General features: G+C 39.7%; 1 protein-coding gene across 2 annotated transcripts in view; it reads left to right on the forward strand.

Moving 5' to 3' along the window:
* The window catches only part of NRXN3 (neurexin 3), a 1,457,090-nt gene that overhangs the window by 209,067 nt on the left and 1,239,660 nt on the right, over positions 1-8,363 (forward strand). The window lies entirely within an intron of this gene.

The raw sequence follows: 8,363 nt of genomic DNA on the forward strand, positions 1-8,363 counted from the left end.
GAGCAGGGCTGATCAGGGGGTTGGGGCGCCTCCCTGTTCACAAACAGAGCAGGGCAGATAGGGGAGGTTGTGGCCCTGCCCCCTGTCACACACAGAACCGCAGGGTGATCAGGGGGTTTGGGCGCTGCCCCTGTCACGCTGATCCTGGTGCCGGGAGGCATATTACCCTTTTACTATATAGGATAGAGGCCTGGTGCACGGGTGGGGGCTGGCTGGTTTGCCCTGAAGGGTGTCCTGGATCAGGGTGGGGGTCCCGCTTGGGTGCCTGGCCAGCCTGGGTGAGGGGCTGATGGCTGTTTGCAGCTGGTCACACCCCCTTCAGGGTGGGGGTCCCCACTGGGGTGCCTGGCCAGTCTGGATAAGGGGCTGAGGGCTGTTTTCAGGCTGGCGGGTGACTGAAGCTCCCAACCGCTCCTTTTTTTCTTTTTAATTCTGGGCCAGCTTTAGCTCTGAGGCTTGGCTCCAGCTCTGAGGCCTCGGCTGCTGAAAGCAGGTATCTGGTTTGTTTGGGTTCTATAATCGAAACACTGTTTCAACTCCAGCTCTGAGATCCCGGCTGGCTGAAAGAAGGTTTCTGGGGTTTTGTTTAGCTTCTATATTTGTAACAATGTTTCAAACTGCAAGCTCAGAGGCCGGCAAGGCAGGCGGGGAACGTTGGCTTCCTCCGTCACTGAAGCAAGCAAGCCTCATGTTCGCTTCAAGCTGCCTGGCTGCTGGCTGCCATCTTGGCTGGCTGTTAATTTGCATATCGCCCTGATTAGCCAATGGGAAGGGTAGCGGAGGTACGGCTAATTACCATGTTTCTCTTTTATTAGATAGGATGCTATCACTTGTGAACTACTGTGCACGTTAATAGTTTATTTCTTTTGTGCCTTGCTCCTAATATTATTTTTTGCATAAATTGAATGTGTGACCATATGAAGGATTTTGTAATTATATTATGCTATTTTTATTGGAAGAAACTATTTTTTTAAGAATTTAGATTGTATTAGATACTCTGAGGTATTAAAAGATCAAATCTGGGGGAAAGGCTTTACTATGGGGCTTAAGGTGTAACAACAGAACCATCTGTCCGTGCAGTGGCAGCAATGCTAGTTGTATGTGGGGTGTTTTGGAGGTAACTTTCAAAAGCATGCTTTGCAAAATCAACATAATTAAGTAATTGCATTCAATATAGGCAGTGTAAAGATTTGAGGGTCATATTTCAAATTTTAGAGGGCATTTGCAATGACGAGGGGTACTTGTTAAAAGTTCAATTCCCAAGTTGCAGCTCCAGAGAGTCTTAATCCTGGGTGGCATCTAGGAATATCTAACAAAAATAGATTATTCTGATGCAATGGGTGTACAAAACTCATCTTTAAAAATAGTATATTAAGGACTGTGAAGGAGAAAAATTATTTTCATAGTTGACCTGAGTTGCTAGTAAAGAATCAACCAATGAACTGGTATGCATATATACATAACCCATGGACACAGATAATAGCGTGGTGAAGGCCTAGGGTAGAAGTTGGGGTGGGCTAGAAGAGATCAATGGGGGGAAAAGGGGGATATATGTAAACTTTCAACAATAAAGAATTGAAAAAATAAATGATATGGCATTTAAAATATAAAAGAGGAATTTGCTATTTATTAACTATATTTTTTTAAACTTTATGTAAGTTAGTGTCCTAAGAGCTCAATATAAGTGGCAGTTCAGGATCTATTTTTTTAGGTTTGTAATATTATTCCCCACACCTGTCTCATTTAGATATTGTATAACTTTGATTTTTTTTACCTCTTTCCTAGACTATTCCTCCTTTTTTAGAGGAAATAGAGGAGACATATGGTTCAAATAATGACCAGGGCAAATTTGCATTTAGCTGGATTTTCTTCCCCTTATCTCCCTGTCTTGACCAGCTTATTTTTTTATTTTTTTTCTTATTGATCTCTGTACTCTTGCCCACCTCAGAACCCCCACCAATCTGTGTTCCATCTTCACTCTGGGCTGTTTTTCCTGTGTGTCCTCCCTTTGTGGTCATTTCAGTGGACAGGAAGGGACTGAAGGTCATTAGCAATATTGTCAGTGTGTGGCTCTCTCCCCAGCGGTGAGTGGTAATGGCAGAAGGTTATCAAGCCAGAAGAAGAAAAACCTATACAAGTCTTCCATTGCATTCTGGTTTGTGAGTGTGTGATTAATAGAACCAAACAAAATTATTATTATTGTTATTACCAAAACTCAAGGTTAATAGGTGAGACAGAGACCGGCCTGGGGAAAAACTTATACAACAATCTACATTTTGTTAGTGAGTAATAATCTCTGTGGGCAGGGGGGGACCTGTAAAAGATGAATCTTAACTGATTTACAATATGGATGGCCAGTCTTATCAAGTTAACTTCCAACTGTGTTAGGTCATAGTGGATATGATAAAATTATTTATTTTCTTTTCATATTTCAGACTTCCTTCATGCCCATCTACTAAGATGTTAGTTTTCACTGAGGAATCATTTCTCAGTCAGAAGAAAGGAAAGACCTGGTAGAGAAGGAACTTTGATTGATTCTGGGGATGATGGAGGTATGGCAGCAAGGTCTTTTGTGGTTGGCTCATCTGTTGTCATGGAAACCCAGGGCAGTGGTAGAGCCCAGGCAAAGTCTGAGGGTTTCAATCATCAAAATGTATGACACAATGTGTTTTGAATTACACAGATAAGATAAATGATATGTATTCTTTACACTTTTCCTCTTCTACTCTGGGTTGCCTGTAACATTTAATAAGAAGTTTAGAGCTTAAAGCTGTTCTTTCTATTTTCATATTATTTGATTTGCCTTCATTCTTGAGGGATGTGCTGAAATGGAATTGCCAAATTTGAACTAGGATGAAAAGCAGAGGGTGTACACAAATAGGTTCCATATAAGTCCCTATTGGGGAAGAGGTATTCCAACGATTAAGATAGCTATTTTGTTAAAATGTACACACATGTGTGCACACATGTGCAATCCCCTTTCCTCCTACATGCCCCTTCACAAAGGAGAGAGAACACCAAGATATATAGAGAATGAACTGGAGTGATCAGTTTTAAGGTAGATACAAGTGGGGGAAACAGCTAAAGGGGGGACAATTCGAGGGAGAGAAAATGGAAAGTCACACAGAGAAAGTCACAGAGAGAATGTTACCTTCAAGGTGTTCTGTCTTCATATAAGGATACTGGAGACTTTTCTATGGAGAAAAATTGTAGGAATGTCTTCTTAGGGCTTTCAGAGAAATTTGACACTTTTCTCATCTTGCTCCTAGACTCAAGACTTTTATATTATAGCATTCTTTTAGGAAATATTCATTTCTTGAGCTTCACTTTACTTTTTAAGGTACATACCCACCCTTTTTTTCCTCCAGAAAAACACTTAAATAACATATACTGTCTATGTAAACCAGATGATAAAGTTATTCCTTCTATCAGTGATCCAACCAAAGGTCAAGCCCCATTAGACAAACTCCACATATTGTAAAATACCAATAAAAAGTTTGAGTTTTTGCCCTAACTGGCTCTATCCACTGAACCAAAGGGTCCCAGGTTTGATTCTGGTCAAGGGCACGTAACTGGGTTGCAGGTTCCTCTCCAGCCCAGGCCCTGGTTGGGGCACCTGCAGGTGGCAACCAATTGATGTGTTTCTCTCACATCGATATTTCTCTCTTTCTTTCCCTCTCTCTTTCACTCTCTCTAAAAATCAATGGAGAAATATCCTCAGATGAGGATTTAAAAAAAATTTTGAGTTTTGACCAAAGAGCTCATTCCATCTCCCACAAATGCAAAATTTTAGATGTGTTTATGTCAGTGGACTATTATTTCTTTTCCCAGACTCCAAAGTTTAAATAACTGATATATTCTTGTTAATTGGTATAATGCCCATTTTATAGATCAGGAATCCAAGCTATTAGTTTTTGTATAAGGGTTATTTTTATACTAGTACTTGCTTATTACTTTCCTGATCTGTCTGAAGGAGGCAGAGCGTGAACCTTGCTAATTCTTGGCTCTCCTGTATACCCAGAGCTATGCCTAGCTCATAACAGAGGCTTGATAAATATTGTTCAACTAAATTATATGTTTTGTTTGAGTTAACAACAAGAGACAATGAAATAGTCGGGGCTAGACTTTCCCCTCTCTATTAAGCTCCTTGCATTGCAATCAGGACCTGGCAGTGTTGGGCACCTGTCAATGGATTGACTGATGAACTGATTCAAGACTATTATATTCTTTGGTGCTTGTCCCATATGATTTAACAGGGACTTGCTTATTTGATTGGTCATGCTTTTAGGTTTGTTCTTTCTATTTTGACCAAAAAAAGAGATAATATGACTACAAACATAGTGACCATCTGAATTTGTTCCTGGGATAGCCTTGAGATAATGTGAATAAAGTTTAACTCTTTAAAGAGACAAGTGTTAGAGTCATAGGCTTCATAATTAGTCAGCATTGCCTCCTCACTCCTTTTAATGTCATTTCCCATGTTTTTTCATTGGTTACTAATCAATCTAGACCAGTGATGGCGATCCTATGACACGCGTGTCAGAGGTGACACGCGAACTCATTTTTTTGGTTGATTTTTCTTTGTTAAATGGCATTTAAATATATAAAATAAATATAAAAAATATAAGTCTTTGTTTTACTATGGTTGCAAATATCAAAGAAATTCTATATGTGACACGGCACCAGAGTTAAGTTAGGGTTTTTCAAAATGCTGACACGCCGAGCTCAAAAGGTTCGCCATCACTGATCTAGACTGTTTTTCTGATTTAAATGTTACCTTACTCTTCTTTTTATAGGTCATTTTATGTCTTTGTCCCTCTTCATTGTGTTCTATTTCTCATCCTCTGTCTCTACCTCCTGCCTCTTCGACCCCTTCTCATTTCCCCATAAGTGGTTTATGTTTAAGTTCTTAATGGGCTAAGTGTTATTTTCCAATTCCTGTTCCAAAGAACATTTCGCATTTCCAGTTATCCTAGGAAGAGTGAGCTCACAAAGGACAGTGACCTAGTAAACATAAACATGAGCATGTTCAGACTTTGGCTTAAGCAGAAGTACCTGAATGTACTTTCTATGTGACTCTAACACAGGGGTGGGCAAACTTTTTGACTCGAGGACCACAATGGGTTCTTAAACTGGACCGGAGGGCCGGAACAAAAGCATGGATGGAGTGTTTGTGTGAACTAATATAAATTCAAAGTAAACATAATTACATAAAAGGGTACAGTCTTTTTTTTTTTAGTTTTATTCATTTCAAATGGACTGAATCCGGCCCGCGGGCCGTAGTTTGCCCACGGCTGCCTAACAGGAAAGTACCTTTACAGTTAACCTGCTGCTTAACTTGTTGGGAATGAATTAGGGACTCTCTTAAATTCCTTTCCAGTTCTTGTAGTTAGTTCCATGTCAGAGCTGAGGTTTTCTTACTGCTTTCATCATGGAGATGTAGCAGCTATGGAAAAGATGAGCTGGAGATTTCTACTTGCTGCAAGTCACTGGTGAGTCCAAGAGAGAATTCAGCCAATCAGCTAATAATAATCTGTGCTACTTAAACTGTGTTCTCTGTTTTTCAAAGAAGCTGGTTCTTGGTTATAGCTTTAAAATTTTTCTACCAAGATATTTAATTCACACAGAGGGGATTTCTGATCCATGCTATGCAGATGAGATGTTTTGCCCCATTTCCAATGGCATGAAGAAAGTACTAAAATTCAGGTAGAATTTGAACTCAGAATGTTCCATGTTCTCTGGCCTTAAGATATTCCTGTTGAGAGAGGAGGATGTGGAACTCACTGGCTAAACTCTAGGTAGACAGAACTCTAGAGGGAGTTAAAAGGGATCCTGGAGTTCATATCAACCAACAATTTCGTTTTGTAAATGGGGAAACCAAGGCCCAGCGAAGTATGCTTTGTCAAGAATATGAACTAAATGATGGCGGTTTTAGCCCATGACTTGTGTTGGCTAAGGTGCCAAGTGAATTTTCCAGAGTGAGCCTCCTTTTGCAGGAAGGCCAAGGCATTCTTTAATATGAACCTATGACTCCCATCTTGCCTCCCGCCCAAAAAGCCATCATGAAGATACATTTTGGTCTTGATTCACTAGGCAGAATTATTCATACAGGTAGAATGCCAGGAATGCAGGGAGTTAATATAGCTGCTGAATAATACACCAGTGCCACAGAGTTTCATAATAGATAATAATAAATAATACAGTGGGGAATTATGTAACTCAGTTATAAAGTAAATGACAGGGGAAGAACACATATATTCACAGAAGAGTGTTTCTGATGGGAATACTTAGGGGATTCAGTTTTACTTGCCTCTTCAGCCCTCCCCATTTGAGAGGTAGGCAGGACATTGAGATGTGCCCTGTTGGGACTTTTATTTTATGCAATAAAGTTGCAGGTATTAGAAGCAGAGCCAGAAAGTACGAGTTGTGCTCCTTGGACAGTTATCAGTTAATCCTCTTAATGCATTTATTACTTTCCTCCGAGTCAGGACTGGATATCTTCCTTTAGCGAAGGGCTATGTGTCCAAGGTTGGTCCTTCTCTCCCATCACAACTCCTTGTAATTCACTGCATGTAAGAGCATGATATCAATATACTGAATTTGAAGATGGGAAAAGGCTGGGAGTGGGGGTGTGGGTTGACGTGGTGACAGGAGGTGAAAGTTGTAGCCACAGTTATGGTCCAGTGATCTCTCCAATGAGCTGGCATGTGTTTCTCTTTGCTCATCTGCACTAGAGAAAACCAACTGCCGATCCTATTAAACCTGTATTTTTTTTCCTTAGAAGAATGGGATATTTCCCCCTTCACTCTTTTAAAATAAAGATAAAAAGCAGGGGGTAGGGAATTAATTAATGTCAGTAAATGAAGCATGAGTTGCTTGTCTGGATATGATAATGACTGTGTATTAGGGCAGAAGAAATGGATTGGTGTAGAAAATGAACTGCACCAGCACACAGCTTTGGGATGGACTCAGCCACCCTTGTAACTCATTAACTCTTCCCTTGCCTCATACTTTGTCCTGCCTCTCTGTTACTCTGGGCCAACCCTCACACTGCAAAGTCTCAGGGCTACAGTATTATAGCCTGAGATACCCGAATGGAGGTCTGACTCCAGGAGAGACAGGGCCAGCTGATGATGGCATTCTTTTAGACTGTAAATAAAAGAACTCTATGCCTACTTTTTAGATTACTGAAACCACACCAAAAAGAAGTCTCTGTGTGTTCCTGGTTATGGGAACTGCAAAATAATTCAAGGAGGCAGTAAGCCAGCTGGGGGAGAGGAGGAAAGGGGAATAGTTCCTAAAAATAAGTTGTTTCCTCTCCCTCAAAGCCAAGGTTTACCTTTGGAGTGTTAATAACTAATCGCAACCCTCATTGCTTTTCAATATACACCTCAGGCTATATGTCTTTTGAAAAGTATTTGGATAAGTCCAACAAACACACATTGACTAGGCACTTCCTGTGTGCAAGGCCTGGGGTGGGAACATAGATAAATAAGGTATCCTCCATATTCAAGGAGTTGTCTTCTCATGGGCCTGGCACATAGTAAGCACTTGAAATATTGTTGCTACTATCAGTATCATTTTACTGAATTTAATTAATATTGAATTTTTCTTTGGGGACAGGAAGTTTGAAAGGTTCAGAGAGCCCTTGACTACATTCTTTACTTTTTGTTTATTTTCTCCTTTCTTTTCTTCTTTCTCTTCTTTGCTTTACAGTTCTTGGCACATTGATGAAATGAAGAAATACAAAAACATAGTTATAATAATCTTTAAATTTTAACATTTAAGAAATTATTTGTTGTTAACACAAAAAACCAATGCTGTATAGTCACAAAATATGAGTCACTGAATTTTTAGAGAGCATATTAATTCATGTTACACTATAGGCAGGTGACCCAGTAATGAAATTCTGGTTTAAAATTGTGGTTTTTTTGATATCTTACATATTTTTGTATCCTCATTGATGGTGGCTCTATATGTAGAATCATTTGGAAGAAATACTATAGAACTGAATTTTATCATGTTTAGTATTTTCTTAAATATACATCAAAACAACAAACATAGAGAGCTAGATGAAACCACATTGAGAATAATTGTTGAAGCTTGGCAATAGGCTTGTGGTGATTCTTACTACTTTTGTAAATGTTTGAATATCGCTATAATAATATACATTTTTAGGCTAAAATGTTGAGTGAGGGACCTTTTATGAATACAAGCCTGGGTAGATGTCCTCTCCAGATCCCCCTTGTCCCTGTTCCTTCAAGTTCAAGTTAGAAAGTCGATAGTGAATGCTGTGCATTCCTGGAAGACTCAACATAACGTTGTCAAGGGTATTATATTAACACTAGAGGCCCAGTGCATGA

Source organism: Myotis lucifugus, unplaced genomic scaffold (genome assembly GCF_000147115.1).
Source record: "Myotis lucifugus unplaced genomic scaffold, Myoluc2.0 scaffold_34, whole genome shotgun sequence".
Classification (NCBI taxonomy): domain Eukaryota; kingdom Metazoa; phylum Chordata; class Mammalia; order Chiroptera; family Vespertilionidae; genus Myotis; species Myotis lucifugus.